We start from the raw sequence: 16,036 nt of genomic DNA on the forward strand, positions 1-16,036 counted from the left end.
TGCCAACTGGGTTTTCTATTCTGCCCAGTAGCAAATTCTCCAGGATTTGCATCTAGCCCCAACAGCCTCATCTGGTGTTACAAGCATGTGTACAACAAACACGAGCATTCATTGACCCAACAAGTCAATCATTGGCATTCCTCGCTTTTATTTTCATTAAAACTGATGTCACGAGTGCTGATGCATGAAAAATATGAAGAAGAACATAGGCATGAGTATGTTACAGGTTAGACTTGAACCTTGGTTTAGAGTATTACATCGAAATCCAGCACTTTAGTGCAAAGCCTCACTAGGCAATCTAGATCACGTGCAACAATGGGGGTGTGTTGTTAGTCTATGACGGATATGGTAGCATTGGACAAATGTTCTAGTCTCAAATGATGCTAAGAGGCTAAGGAACACTAGATCTCCAAAACCCAGAAAAGGTTTTGCGAGATAAGCTTGGGAAACACCTTAGTTAAATTAATTTGCCATAATTAAAATATTTCTTAAGTCTAATTTAAGAAAAGTGGTAAACTAAAGTTAATTAATTAAGGATGTTCGAGATTGCTCTAGAGGCTTCTATTGATGAAGTCTAATTGATCTTAGCCATCGATGAAGATTAAATTGTGGCCATTGAGACTCCAACAAGAGATTATAAGAGCAACTCGAAAGGCTTGGGGATAGCACCAATGTGATCATTGTGAGCAAGGCAGATCGAGCTACCCAGTTTGCAGTTTTCAATGAGCGCGTAGTTCCAGCTAGGAAAAGAGCATCAGATATAGGAGGCAAGAGAGATTTGGGAAGAGAAAGATTCCAAAGAGTTTCCTAGTGATTCTCCAATGTCAGAGAGATAGGAGAAGGGAGGTTGAATTCATTTGTAGAAGAGGTCGTACAAGCAGTGCAAATTACTAGAAACCCTAGTGTGAGTTGTCAAAAGAGCCACAGATCAATAGTTGAGGCCCAGATCTATTTCCGGAAGGCAGAGCGAGTGGTTTCCAGTGACAGAGGGAGGTAGGACGACTCAGTTAGAGCCAGTTTCAAGGCAATGTGAGTGGATCCAAAGCCACCAATGCGCATTTTGGGCATAGGTGCGAGTAGCTAGCAGGGAGTGCAAGGGGTTGGATAGAGGCCAAGTTGGTTTGAAAAGGAGATCCAAGATCTGTAGTATATTTTGCTAGTTGATAGCTAGAGGTTTGCCAGTGGGCAACCAATTTTAATAATTTTCAAATTGTTGCATAATAAAATAAACCCTCATCTGCTACATCGGTTTTCCCTTCAAGGTTTTTCCAGGGATGTTTAGTCCAAAATAACTGTGTCAATTTTATTGTGTGTGTGCATCTTGTTGACCATTCTGTGTCAACTACCCTATAACAACATACATTTTTTCAAAGCATTCCATCATGTTCGAGTAGTCAAACATCCATAGGTTATCATTATACTTGAGCATTTTTGTCAAAATTGTAATCCAAATTTTGCAGTCCTGTATGGCCATTGAAAAATTGATTCTTCTATGTTTATAAATCCATGTAGTGCACCCACGTAAACTTAAGAATTTTCAGCAAAGAGTTTCACTCTAGGGAGTTTTTTAACCTCAACTAATTATTTGCGTTTTTCCTAAACATCAAATAATTATTGGAGTTTTTCTCCCAAGCATACCCCAAAGCTAGAGTGGGGCTTGACGGAGAATTTTTAAGTGAGTCCTAGTGTATAAAGTCTATGTAAATTATCATACTAGATCATGTCTTGAGTCTCGCAAAATTTGGTTATGTCTAGAGGTCATTTTTTAATTGTAAAATTTCCCCTTCCAGTGGAATTTGCATGTAAAATTTGATGTAAAAAGTGTTGTCTATAGAAGTTATAGGTGGTATGAGTAATCATAATTATACCTCATCGCCTAAAATTTCTATTTAGACACACTTTGAGGGTGCAAAAATGTGTTTATAACCCTACAGAGTCATTATTTTTATTTTTTGGCAAAAAATGGCAAAAAATTAGCCGAAAATAAGTCAAAAATAAAAAAATGAGAGAATATTTTTTTTTTTCAAAATGGAAAAACAAATTTTTGGAGAAAGTGGACTTTCCCGAGGAAGATTAAATAAAGGACTCATTTCCAACCCAGAAAATCCCAAACGAATTTTTGGAGTAAGTGGACTTTCCCAAGGAAGATTAAATTTAAAGGACTCATTTCCAAGCCAGAAAAATACCATAAAAAAATTGTTGGGCCAGAAAAAATAATTTTTTAAGGAAAATCGAATTTTTTGGTCCAAGTGGTTAAATTGAATGAGGGAATTTCAAGAAAAAGTATTTTTGGGGACCCTTTAGAGGGAATTTCAAGAAAAAATATTTTGTGGCCCTCTATTAAAGGGAAAAATTCGATCTTTTAAGGAAAATCGAACTTTTGGACTATGGTGGTTAAGTAAAGGAGCATTTTTTAAGGAGGAAAAATTGGAAAAAATATTTTTTGCACTCGGATCAAAGCCTTTTTCAACAAATTCGAATTTCTTCTTCCATACCAAGGGACATGATTAAATTTTGGCATGGATCAATCTTCAACTAGCCGTTATTTTTTGGGATCAAATTTGTGCACTTCATTGGACCTAGCCATTTTCCACTTGGAGGGGGAATCTAGATTTCTCATTTTTCTGTAAATTGAGCATAAGGCTCCTCATTGTAACATCTTTGGATGGTATACAGGGCTATGGAAGCTCTATAATATTTTCTTTGATTAATAAAAGCAAAAGTCTTTGGGGGAAAACCTATGCATGTACGTCTTCAGGTTGTTATGGTAATATTACTCTAATTAGTCATGCTTAAATTTCTACTAAAGTTTTTAACTTGTTATTTTCATTAGACTATTGGATTTATTGTAGCTTGTTTGCTCCTCTATTTGGATTGGGGAAACATTGTTGATTGGGTAGATCTAGTGGATTCTTGTTTGAACCATTGGAGCTCCTTCTCTCTATGTCATCTAATCCCTATTGAAATTAACAAAATATTTTGAAGCTGTGTAGAAAAAATTTATGTGATTAGATATTGAGAATTTGGAGTAATTCTTGTTTGAATCTTCATCTCCTCAAGTCAAGCATTTGGATTAATGCTTGTTTAGAGCATTTGGAGTAATTCTTGTTTGAATCTTCATCTCCTCGATTCAAGAATTGGGAGTAATCCTTGTTTGGATCTCCATCTCCTTGACACATAGCAGCTAAGAACCCATAGTGGGACTTGTCATGGGCTTATCATAAGATATATTTAAAGGGAGCTTCTTGCCTCTTATTCTACAAATATCATTCATTTTCAAATCTCTCTCTTTCATTTTAAGGTGCTTAATTGAATAGTTCTGCTATCTAGAACTACTATTTCCTACTTGAGGAATGGAGTTGGACTCATATTCCTTCATGCTAGCTCTTTTACATTTGTAAATAGATTCTCTTGTAAATAAATCTAGCCATTGTATATAGTTTTCATTCATCTTGTATATATATTTTTGTTTGGATTTTTCTCACATTTGTGTTTGTAGATATGAAGGCTTGGGTGAGGATTTCTCTAACGAATTATTTTGTAGGTGGATTTGGTCTCATAAGAGGAGAAACAAACTAATTTTGGTAGGCCAAACCCTCTGCATTCTTTTTTGTGGCCAGGGTCATCATAATTTTTTGGGAATTTTTAGCTATCGCTGATTGAAAAAGCCACAAGACTTGTAGCCTTTTTAGCCCTTGTCCAAAAGGGGTTTTAATTTTAAATATTTTTCTCTTGGGCTTAAAAATTTAATTGAATAATTGTAAGGCAGTCGCAAGGGTTTCTTTTTAAAGGTTTTCCTTCATAATTTCTTTCTTAAAATTTCTCTTGAAGATCTTACTTAGGGTTTCTAGAGACAACTTTTTTTTTTTGGGAGCCATCCTCATTTTGGACAGATCGATTTGTTTCTTGAGGCCCTTTTCATTGGGAAAGAAAAATAAAAAGTTTTGCAGGCTTAAGAATTCAAAGATTAATTTTCGGAATCTTTCTAACACTATATACAGATCTACCTCTCAAGGAACTAGATGGATAAGGTTTGATAGCTATTTCTGAAGAAATCTTCCATTGAAGCTTAGAATAAATCAAATCGAATTTTTGAAAACTGTATGCAAATTTTTTGAGATGTCTCTTTCCTAGTTGCAAGCATTTGGAGGATTCAATTTCGATTTTTTTTTGCGAAATCATTTATGGAAGTTGTCTTCATATTTCGAGCTTGCACAAAATTTTCTCCTGAAGTCTAACAATTTGAGCGAGAACCCTTTGCAAGGAGCAAATTATCTTCAGTAAAATTATTTTCGTGGAACTTAACAATTAATTTTTTTTTAAAGTTCATCCTTCATCCTTTGCGTACTCTATCCTTGAAATTCAATATTAATTTTTTTTTTTCAAGTGGATTTCCCTTTAAGCAAAGTTGATTTCCTTTCGGAAAAAATCCCTCTTCAAAAATTTTGTAAAATTGTTATAAAAACTTTCTCATTGGTATCTTAAGAGGGGTATTTAAATTTTTTACTTGCAAACCGTTCTTGAAAACTTTAAAATCCTCTTTTGATGTCTAAGAGGATTATTCCTTTGTAATCTTAATAATGAAAGAGGTTTTTCTTTCCTTAGGGGAGCTTGGGTTCTCTGTTGAAATTTGTAACTAGGTTCGGTCTTCATAAATGTATTTGAGATGTACTTATCAAAAGAATGAAGAAAATATTTTCATTATTATTATTATGACTTATTAGACATGGGTTTCATGCTTGGGTCATCATGTTTTAGGTTAAAGTCCCCATTGAGGAATTCTAGGATTTATACTGAGTCATTAGAGTCATTGTACATTTAAAGAGACTCTTCTTGGGCTTTCGAATCATGTAAAAATAATTATTTGAGTCAAAAATGAATTTAGTCTCCTCCACACCAAGTCGGCCACAAGAAGAGTAATTCGACCTCCCTAGAAGGCTATATATACAAGGCTGTTGGAAGTCATTTGGAGCATCTCATTCTCTCTCACATAGTTTGATCTCTGAAGTTGGAAGTTGGAAAAGTGTGAAATTGTTTAAGGGCTAGAAAAGGAGCTGGAAATAAGTGCAAATTTCTGGAGGAAGATAGAAGGGCTCAAGATCAAAATTTGGGGACAAATTTCATTCAATTCTGAGGTGTATCAAGGGAGATCGAAGTTCTCCAAGTTTAGTCGAAGTTGCTACTGGGTTGAAGCTGATATTGATGCTGCTAGGTCGAAGTTGCTTGTGAAGGGATTTTATTTGCAAGAAGGATTGAGGGTTGACTTGGTGTGGAGAGAATCTATGTTTGGGTCTAGAGTCTTGGATTATCTCGAGAAACTATTGAAAGAAGAATTGTTGACTGGGTTTTCCCCTAGATAGGGGTTTTTCCATAGCTGTTTGCCTACATCTATTATCCTTGTGTTATTGTTTTTGGTAATTGCTTGATGAACTAAAAGATAAAAAGAACATAAAGATAAAAGAATCACAAGTAATTATTTATATAAAAAAACTTTCTGCCTTTCTAATTTTCTAACATGGTTTCAGAGCTACGCTGAAGAAGAAAGAAAAAGGCACATTGAAGATCTATTAAAAGAAGACTAAGGAATCTCAAGAAGTTGAGCAAGGGATCATATAAGGAGACCTTACAAGGAAAGAAGTTTACTACCTTCAAGTACAATGTCTAACTCCATAAAGGGAGAGAACAAATTAGAAGGAGAATCAAATTACAGGTCATGGAAAAAGAGGATAGATCTAATCCTCAAAAAGAATAAAGTTTTGGATCTAGTCAAAGGAAAAGTAAAGAAGCCTACAGATGAATCAAGTGAAGCAAAGAAAACAAAGTTTATAGAAACAAAGATTTTGGCCATGAACCTAATAGTGGATGGAATGCACGTAGTCTGTTAGGGTCCTCTATTTCATAGGATGAGTTGTTTTTACTGGATGATTTATATTTGAAAATGTAAATAATGTTTCATGTTTGAAATTTATTTCCAATATATATATATAGAAAAATAAAAATAAAAATAAATTGTAGGGGACAGAAAAAATAGAATAAAGAAATGTTGAAATTGGCAACTAGGGCCAAACTCCATGTGGGTCATCTTACTTATGGCAACTGATATTTTTCTTGGATCCCTCTCATTGAGAGGTGTAGGATTGATCTAAAAATCATTTGATTCCCATAAGTATTCATGGAGTTATTTATTTATTTGTGTTATAAGCCAATTCGTCAAGATTGGCTAGTGACCAAATAAACCCCACATGTGCTCAACCTTTTAGTATAAAAGGAGATGACTTGAGAGTCGTTTCTCACACACACTTCTATCTTGATTTCTCTCCACTTGTCTTGGGTTTTAGTGGAAGAGAACTCTAGGAGTGGAAGCCCTAGACGTTGGAGGAAAAGAGGCTGCCCTAGATGCAGATAGAAGGCAGCCCTAGACGCAAATAGAAGGCAGCCCTAGACGCAGATGGAAAGAAACCCTAAAGCTGTCCTAAAGAAGCCCTAGATGCTGTCCTAAGGAATCCCTAGCCGAAGTCCTAAGGAAGCCTTAGCTGCAGTCCTAGAATACCCTAGACACAGTCATCTAAATGAGGTATGTTCACACTAGGGTAGGCTGCATTTCAAAAGGGAAATTCTAGGCCAGATTTGAGGATGGTTAGGGACTGTTGGGTGCCCTAACCAGTCCTAGAAATTACAGCAGTAATGAAGTGACAAACAACAACATTTGTATGGTGTGGTGGTAGCAAAGGAAGATGGGACAGCAAGGTCACATGGAGCAGCAAAGGAAGATGGGACAGCAAGGTCACATGGTGCCGCAAACACAAATGGGACAACAACAGTGGGACAAGTGGGACAGCTGCTAACTAGCGCAGCAAAGCATAGGACAACAAGGTACATAGTGTTGTATAGATGCATGGGACAACAAGGTACATAGTTCTGTATAAATGCATGGGACAGCAAGGTACATAGTGCTGTATAGATGCATGGGACAACAAGGTACATAGTGCTGTATAAATGCATGAGACAACAAGGTACATAGTGCTGTATAGATGCATGGGACAGCAAGGTACATAGTGCTGTATAAATGCATGGGACAGCAAGGTACATAGTGCTGTATAGACGCATGGGACAGCAAGGTACATAGTGCTGTATAAATGCATGGGACAACAAGGTACATAGTGCTGTATAGATACACGGGATAGTTGTGACATGGCAGCAAAGGTACATGGGATAGTGGCAAGCATGGAAAGCATGACAAGCATGGTGCTGCACTGCTGCAAGCACATGAGACATGTTGTATGACAACATGGTTATGACACATGGGACAACAGTGCAGCATAAGGTGCAGTAGTATGATGTTGTAATATCACGTTTCCGGGATATCCCTCAAACCCAAGCAAACTCCAACCAAACACGTCCAAATGATATAGTGACCGGGAAACTCAAAGTGATAAAAATAACAGTGGTACACCATATAATAATGTGAACATGAAATATAAGTAGATACTCAAGAAATGCAGAGAGAAATTCTAAGCCATTTTATTATACTGAGTAATAGAAAGAGTACAAGAGATGATCACACAGGTAGCACCTCGACTTGCACAAGGAAAGTGAAGAAATACACTCAGAATAACAAAGGAATGGCCTCTCTCTGAATTGCATCCAAGCAGCTGGAGAACTGCCGTGTTGTTGCCACGGCCGGAAATCAAATGAGGATTTGGGGCTGTTCTCCTCCTCAGAAAATGCTAAAACTCTGGAATCAGACTCTACTCAAGAAACCCAGAAAAACCAGAAAGCTTTTCTAAAATAGCCAACCCCTGAAAATCACCCCCATGGGGATCTACGCTATCCCTCAAGGCTCTGCGTTGCCACTGAATAGAATCCTCCAAAACTCCACCTGAAACTCTGCCAAAATCCTCCAATATGCAAGCGCTGATCCCCTGCTTAATCTCCCAGCTCAAATCCTCCGCAAAACCCTCAATTCGGAACTCCCACCAAAAGAACTGCGTCCCTCTCTCAAGACTGCGCAGTTATCCAAAATGCTCAGTTCCTCCTCCCTCCAAAGATCAATCCTCTTGCAAAAAGACTGCTGAAAAATATCTTGCCCGAGCAGGCACTCGAAGTCCCCCAGGGCTAAGGGTGAGATCTCCAAACAGAGACACTCGATGCACTAAACAGTGCTGCAGACCAGCTAAACAGCCAGCGTGCTCTAAGTTGAAGTGACTAGCTCAAATGCACATAATCGAATGACAAAATGAGGAGGCTCCCCTCTCCTTTATAGCATTGGCCTCTCTCAATCCCAAGGCCCACCTCTTCCAACGTAGTCCCTTTCTTTCCACGTGTTCCTTTCCATCTGCGCAGTCCCTCCAAGTGTCTGCATGGGCCCCATCTCTGCGTGGTCCTTTGGCCCCCTTGGCTCCCCTTTAAGTCACAATGTTGTGCTACTAGGGAGTGACTTTATTCTAAAGGTGAGTTATGTCCCCCTTTTCCTCACCTTTTTATTTATAAATAACTATAGAAGGCAAAATTGAGCAAAATCGAATATTCCAATTAGCCATGGCTAATTAGGAATATTACAGTCTCCCCCGGAAAAATGTTGCTTGTCCTCAAGCAACTGAAGTGATGGATGCTGCAAAATTTTCTCACTCTCCCAAGTGGCATCCTCATTCGGTAAATTCTTCCACCTCACCAAGAATTCCCGGACCGTCTTGCTCCGTAGCTGCCTCTCCCTGGTATCAATAATAGCCTTTGGCTGCAACACCAAATGCCCCTCATCATCCGTGGGCAATAGCTCATCTGTCATTGTCACATGCTGTCCCAATGCCTTCTTCAAGCATGTTACATGAAAGATGTTATGAATCTTGCTACCTTGGGGCAGCTCTAACTCATACGCAACCTGTCCAATTATGCGTATCACGCTGTATGGTCCATAAAAGCAGGGCTTGAGCTTCTCAACCCCCTTTTGCTTTAGTGACGACTGTCGGTATGGCTGTAACCGTAGGTAGACCAAGTCCCCTACCTCAAACTGTCTCTCCACCCAACCCTTGTCAGCATACAGCTTCTGTTGGTTCTGTGCTCTAGACATATTATCCTTGAGGGCTCGGAGAATATCCCGACTCTCTTGGATCCAAATCTTGGCTCTCAGAGCCTTGCTAGCACCAAACATCACGTCAACAAAAGATAAGGGATGATATCCAGATTCCATACAAAGCATAGAATGGTGACATACCAATGGACATGTGATGTGTAGTGTTGTAGCAGTACTCCCCCAGATGCAGCCACTTCAGCCATGCTCATTACTACCCACTGACATAGTTACGCAAGTAGCCCTCCAGCCACTTGTTAACTATCTCTGTCTGCATAGATTTGTATCCTGCAACAACTGTTCATCCAGTAACATGGAATCTAAGTTTAATTTGAGCAAGTAAATGATCCTAAGACACTAGTCTATAACTTTAATCTTGGGAAATCTAATCAAATTGTGCTTGATGATCATACTTGCTACCTAATTTCTAACCAAGTTGTTAGGCCATTCGGTTGTGTCTCCTTTACTTGTTGGTTTCCGACAAGTAATTCATCTCTTCATTCATAGGGACTATCCCCCTTAGTCTACAATTAGGATACAAATTAGACAGAGAGGGAAGGGATTAGAGTGACGACCCCTACCTTGAGTGTTGTCGTATCCTAGTGTACAATTTCAGTGATAACATTTTCTGGCGCCGTTGCCAAGGAGAAATCTTTTGATCTTTGGTTTTCACGACATTCTCTTCATTTCATCGTTATGATCTTCATCTTCTCATCATCCTATTTTTTTGAACGGTTAAGCGGAACATTTTCTAGTGTTGTTGTCGGGGATAGATTTTTCTATTCCCGAGCTTTACGACATTTCATCTTCATCCCTTGACCTGACATAGTCACAACATTTTATGGACCTGATTCTTGACTAACTTTTCATTTTTTGCCTTTTGAATTTTAGAGTTAGATTCATGTTCAAGTGGCAACTCTACTTTCATTTTTTGCATGAATTTCTACTAGAAGCTCGCTAGTTGTAGATTTCTTGTTTCTCTTGAACAAGGATCTCTCTCTGGCATCCATTATCTCCCTTTCCCTTTAAGCAAGTCTTCATGAATGACTTGTTTTCCCCTTGTTGTTTTACTAACATTCAAGGCTATCCTCATGACATTCCAGATAAAGTCATTGATCATTTGCTCGTGTTTCAAGGTAATATACAATTATTTCCATTAATCATCTATAGAAATTTGGCTTTTGTATGTTAAAATGGTGCGGCTCTGCTCGTTATAACCATGAAGACATCAAAATGCGACTCTTTGTCCTTTCTTTGAAAGATGATACTATGGATTGTTTTCATGATTTTCCTGACAATTCTTTTGATTCTCTGCAAGCTATTTTCAATGCTTTCAATAATAGATACGGGGATCAAATGGATTTTCCTTGTGCCACTTACAATGATGAAAGTGGGACAAGTGACCAAATTAATATTGTTGATAACAAACATCTCTGCCTATAGAAGATCATGAAGGGGGAAATGAAAATCATAGTATAAAGGAATTAACTCAAATGCTTGAAGACATGTAATTCAGTCAAGCACAGTTGATGAAAACCATGGAACTCAATCAAGAGAATCATGCCAAGGAAATGAGCTCTATGCAGACCAAGTTGTTAGCCATAGAAGAAAAACATGTTGAAGAAATGAAAATCGTGGAAGTTAATCACTTTAGTTAGATTACCACCATGTAAAATCATTTGACGAAAACCATGGAACTAAATCAGGAGAAATTAATGATGGATCATGCTAAGCAAATAAGTTCCATGGAAATAGGTTAATGACTATGGAAATTGCCCATTATAATCAATTGATCACTTTTTAGAACAAGAAAGATACCATGGAGGCTAATCGAGCACAACAAATGAAAACTTTGGAAGAAAATCATGCTAGAGAAATTAGTGCTATAAAGGTTGAGTATTCTAACCAAATTACTGTCAGAATGTGTTGGACAAAATGGAAAGATCTCATGTACAAAATTCCAACCCATATTAGATAGTATCCACCACCAGTTTTTATGCAGGATGAAGAAGGATAGACTACTATAGTCATGACATGTGAACATGTTTCAACAACATTAGAAGACATTTTAGCAGGTACAAGACAAGAGGACATTTTTGTAGGCTCACCATCTTCCTCTGCTTCACAAGATCCTCCAGTTTCAACACAGACAACAGACTTGGCTCAAGGCCAAACAGAGCCTAATATTTTTGCCAAAGGTAGGGAAATCAAACAGAGGAATGAGATGCTGAAAGCCACAACCTACACACAATTTTGGAAGCAGACAACTACATCACAACACAGGCTCCTTTCAACATTTGACACAGAAAAGGGCAAAATGAAAATTGCATTCCTTGAAGCTAAAGTGCCAGCCCCAAGGACACTGACAGATTATAAAGAATCTGTGTTTAGTTTTGATACATAACAAATTCATCAAATAGATCAAATAGACATGCACAAACAAACCATTGAAATGATGTATTCTACACTAACTAATGTTCCATGTCCGCTTCTAGGTTTCAGGTAACATTAAACAACACATAGTCACAACTAAAGTTGGAAAGGATTTCATCCTTAGCTAAGGATACCAGGATCAAGTCACTGGAAGACTTGGTGATCAAACTAGGATATAATCCCAAAGATGTAAAGGCAGCAGAAGAGCTTGTGAAAAGAAAGGATGTTGATATAGCAACATTGAGGAAGCAACTAAAATTGCCTACCACAAAAGATCCACAGGCTAAGGAAGTCAGAGAGATGGAAAAGAATAAATAGGATATGTTCCGAATAGTGATTGAACAAAACAATTAGATCCATGACATGAAAGAAGAACTGGAGAAACCTTTGTTTTTAAAAACGTCCTGTTCGAAGACCAACTCGGCCGAGTCTGAGCCAACTTGGCCGGCTCAGTGACATCGGTCCGAAAAAGTCAGAACAACAATTTTTTTTTTTGAATTTGCTTTTTCGGGACCCCAAATCCATTTCTAATCTGCCTTTAGGTTCTTTGGGGTCCATTCCCCTCTTCTAAGCCCTATAAAACCCACCTAACCCCTCTCATTTCCTCACAGCCATCTCATTGCATTTGAGTGAGAGTTTGTGAGGAGTTGTGGAGTTTGTTTTTGGAGCAGCAGTGAGGAGTCTTGGGCCAGCGTTGTAGCAGGAGTGAGGAGATTCTTGGGCAGCTATTGGAGCAGAATTGAGGAGTCTTGGGCAAGCATTGTAGCAGGAGTGAGGAGCTTCTTGGGCAGCCATTGGAGCAACATTGAGGAGTTGGTTTGTTGGAGCAACCTTGAGGAGGCAGTTTGTGCCTAGAGGTATTTTTTTTCACTTGTAAAAATTTGTTTTTGCTTATTTATTTTTTGTGCAAATCTGGAAATTGAAAATAGTGTTTTTTGTGAAAGAAATGAACATTGAAGCAATGCTATTTTTTTTGTTTTCATTTTTAGATTTTTTTCCTTTGATTTCCAAGTGAAAAAATGGCACCTAGAGTGAAAGATGTTGCTTGGGCATATGTTGAAATGGTTGATAGTCAAATGCATTGCAAATTTTGCCATAGAAAAATTAAGGAAGGTCCTGGGGGCATTAATAGGCTGAAACAACACTTGGTAGGGATTAGAGGCCAAATTACTCCATGTGAATCACTAGAAATTGGGGAGATTAGGAAGGATTTGTTAGCCAACTTTGAGAAGTTTAAAGAAGAAAAGGCTAGGCAAAAAGAATTAGAGGCTGAAATTGGGAGGAAGAGGAGTATACAAAAAATGATGGCTACCAACCCCCATTTTGATTTTGAGGGTTCTTCTTCTATCCCTTGTACTGATGCATCCAATCCCTTCCGATATGTTCCTCCCTCTTTGGAGTGTATTCAAGAAAAGGGTCCTCAAGCTAGTAGAACTTTGCAGCCCACTTTGGATGACCATTGGAAGAAAGAATTGAGGGAGACTGCTTGTGATTACATATGTAGATGGTGATATGATGCTGATATCCTCTTCAATGCTTCCCGTTCACCATGTTATGAGCTAGTGCTTCCCGTTCACCATATTATGAGCCTATGTTGATGCCATACATGTTGCTAGAAGGCTACAAAGGCCCTACTATGCATGAGATAAGGGGGTATCATTTGCAAAAAAAAATTGCCTCCATTAATGAGTATTTGAAAGATTTCAAGGACTCGTGGGCAAGAACAAGATGTACCATCATGTCAGATGGATGGACTGATCAAAGGAACCATACCATCGTAAACTTTCTTATCTTCTGCCCACAGGGAACCATGTTTCTAAAATCAGTTGATGCATCTGATAAGGTAAAAGATGGACAATTGTTGTTTCAGCTATTAGATGAGGTTGTTGAGGAGGTGAGGGTGGCTAATGTTGTTCAAGTCATCACAGATAATGCCTCTAACTATGTTCTTGCTGGTAAACTGTTAGAGGAAAAACACAAAACCATATTTTGGACCCCATGTACTACACATTGCATAGATCTCATGCTTGAGGATATTGGCAAATTAGATTGGGTCAAAAACACTATAGATCACGCCAAAAGCATGACAAAATTTATCTACAATCATTCATGGATTTTGAGCCTTATGAGGAGACACACAGGGGGCAGGGATTTTATTAGGCCTGTGATCACTAGATTTGCTGCTCATTTTTTGACATTGCGATTTATGCTTTCACAACATAAAAACTTGCAAAAGATATTTTCCAGTGAAGAATGGAATCAAAGCAAGTGGTCTCACAAACAAGATGGCAGAGAATTGAAAAAGAAAGTTAATGAAGAAATATTTTGGAGAAGGGCAACAAAGATTGTGAAGGTTGTTGAGCCACTAGTTAAGGTGTTGCGGTTGGTGGATGGGGAAAGATTGGCTATGGGCTTCATTTATGAGGCTATGGATCAAGCAAAGGAGCAAATAAAGAGGGCATACAAGGATAAAGTGGCTAAGTATGGGCCCATTTGGGCAATCATTGATGAAAGATGGAACAATCAACTCCATCGCCCTATACATGCAGCTGGGTATTTTTTGAACCCATGATATCATTATAAAGCTCTGGCGGCAGGAGCTTTGAAGGGGGAGGTTAGAGATGGATTGATTGACTGCATTGATCGCATGATCCCATTTGAGTGTGATCAGTTGGAGATACACCGATAGGTCACAACCTTCAACAAAGCCACAGGTACCTTTGAGAAGAACCTAACAAAGATTGCAAGGGAAGCACATGAGCCAGGTAAACAAAAATTTCAATTTTCAAATTCTTAATACATATTTTGTTAAATCGTTTATAATTTGAAAGTTGGATATAATTTGTAATTTTGTTGAGCTAACTCATTACACTCTTATGTTTTTTGTAGCACAATGGTGAGAGGCTTTTGGTAGCCATTGTCCTGAATTGCAGAAGTTTGAAATTCGTATTTTGAGTCAAACTTGCAGTGCTACTAGGTGTGAGCGCAATTGGTCTGTCTTTGAGAGGATTCACACAAAGAAGAGAAACCGTTTGGATCAAAGACGGTTAAATGATCTAGTCTATGTCCAATACAACCTCTGGCTCAGACACAATCAATTGCTGAACAAAAGACCTGATTCAGATCCCATTGTGTTGGAAGACATTGATCCAACATGAGATTGGGTAGTGGAGAGTCATCCAGCAGAGTTTGATTATGATGAGGATCTTGATTTGGATTTACAGGTGGAGGCATCACTCGAACATAATGTTCAGTTGAATGCAGATCCACTTGTACCAGCCTCAGGGCTAGCCCCAAGTCCTCCAGTTGCAGGTGCTTCCTCTGCTCAACCATGACAGAAGCGTATATCTCGTCTATCTCATCTTGCAGTTGTTGCACAGCCTGCTAGTGCTACCACTTCTACAATTGCACTTGGAGATGATGATGAGGAAGAGCCATGGGCTGGCCTGTCTGACTCTGATCCAGAGGTTGAGCCAGATGATCTTGGCTCCTGTAGTAGTACTGGTCACAATTTACTTTTGTTGTAGAGGCCATTTCTAGCCTCCTTGGTTATGTGTTTTTGTTTTGATTTCTATATCATCATCATGTATGTATTGGATAGTGCACTGGATGCCATTTTGATATAATGGATATAGTTGAATTGAGGCTTCTGTGATCCATATCAACTTGTCTTGACGATGAACCACACTCGTTGGTTTAAAACGCGTCGACAAATACATTATCATGTGATTTACATCGAAAAACTCTTTCTCATAATGGATATATTCATGAGCCTACTTTGATCATATGTTGTCTTCTATCTATATTCTAATGCTATGTGTTTGGAAACATGAATAAAAATCTTTAAAATTATGTTTTTTTATAAAAATAAATAAATATTTAATGTATTTTTTACAATTACCGAGTCATTGAAATCGAGTCGCCCGAGTCGATACTGATTCAGAGTCGGCGTTTTAAAACATTGGGAGAAACTGCTGAAAGAAAAAGAGCAGGCAACACAGTTGGCCATAGTTCCACTTATAGCAGTCCCAATTTCAGTGACCACAACCCTAGGAGCATCTACATCAACTTCAGCACCAACACAAACATCAGATTCTGCAAGTGAACTTGTTAAATCCATGGACGATCTGTCCATTTAGGAACTAGAAATTGCTAAGCTCAGCTCAAGACACTGTCAGAACATAAATTAAAAATTGATAATTCTTATGTGGCAGAGTTGCAAAAAACCCATCAGCTTAATCTAAAAATTGAACAGTTGCAAAGTGAATCAGTTATGACTCAAACTCTGGCCCAAGCTAGAGAAAACATATGGACAGAAATCAGTGAAGCCATCACAGAAATATGGCCTTCCATACAGATTATTTTCGAGCAACAAGAATTAATACAGAGGTCCAAAGAGGTAATAAGGCAAATCAAAATAGACTTAGGACAGAAACTTAGGGAAGCAACAACAATTATCAAAATCTTGAATTCCAAAAACAGAGAAGAATTAGAGCAGCTGGGAATTCAAGACAGGACAGAGACTATTCTAGAAGT

The 16,036-nt window shown here is 38.3% G+C and overlaps 1 protein-coding gene across 1 annotated transcript in view; it reads left to right on the top strand.

Annotated features, from left to right (window-relative positions):
- The window catches only part of LOC149258541 (anoctamin-like protein Os01g0706700), a 202,911-nt gene that overhangs the window by 93,909 nt on the left and 92,966 nt on the right, over positions 1–16,036 (top strand). The window lies entirely within an intron of this gene.

Source organism: Pinus tabuliformis, chromosome 6 (assembly GCF_031772625.1).
Source record: "Pinus tabuliformis cultivar Carrire ecotype Pingquan chromosome 6, CPIR1, whole genome shotgun sequence".
NCBI classification, from domain to species: Eukaryota; Viridiplantae; Streptophyta; class Pinopsida; order Pinales; family Pinaceae; genus Pinus; species Pinus tabuliformis.